Source organism: Octodon degus, unplaced genomic scaffold (assembly GCF_000260255.1).
Source record: "Octodon degus isolate 3935 unplaced genomic scaffold, OctDeg1.0 scaffold00055, whole genome shotgun sequence".
In the NCBI taxonomy this organism is placed as follows: domain Eukaryota; kingdom Metazoa; phylum Chordata; class Mammalia; order Rodentia; family Octodontidae; genus Octodon; species Octodon degus.
In genome coordinates, this window is record NW_004524631.1 from 8,540,646 (window position 1) to 8,541,439 (window position 794).

Sequence of the window (794 nt, forward strand, 5' to 3'; positions counted from 1 at the left end):
TTGGAGCAAGGTTTCACTAGGTAGTTCACACTGCATTCAAACTCAAGATCCTCCTGCCTCAGACTTTAGAGTAACAGGATCACAAGGTATGTACCACAGCAATATTACTGAAAATAAGAAACATGTCTCCAACTTGGTTTATCTTTCTTTAGATCACATTGAATAATCAGGGGTTTTGTGATTCCATATCAGATTTAAAATTGCTTTTTCTAGGGCTGGCCAGATAGCTCAGCAGATTAAAGTGCCTGCTTAGGCAGATGCAGTGGCTGGGGTTTGATCCCCCGCATGCCATCCCGGCCCTGCCCCCAAGGAGCACTGAGACAGCGATTGAGCCTGGGCATGGTGGTGCACACTTGTAATCTCCACACTTGGGAGGCTAAAAATAGGAGAATCACTGAGTCTGATCTGTGTAGTGAGATCCTGCACTAAATACATTTAAAAAAGAGTTTGCTTTTTCTATTACTTGAGATGTTCTTTTGCAATTTTGATACAGATTGCATTGAATCTACACACTGCTTTGATAGTGTGGGCATTAGTTCTTCAATCTAAGACTATAGGATATCTCTTCTATCATTTGAATATGCTTCAACTTTTTTCCATTGGTGTTCTGTACTTTGTTATGTACAAATCTTTCACTTCCTTGATTCAAATTTATTCCTAAATATGTTGCTGTTTTATTGCTATTGTAAGTAGGATTCTCCCAGACAGATCTAAAAGGTAAAGAATGTATCTTTCAATGCTGACTTTGATCCTGCCATTTTACTGAGTTAATTTATTCTAACAAATATTTGGTA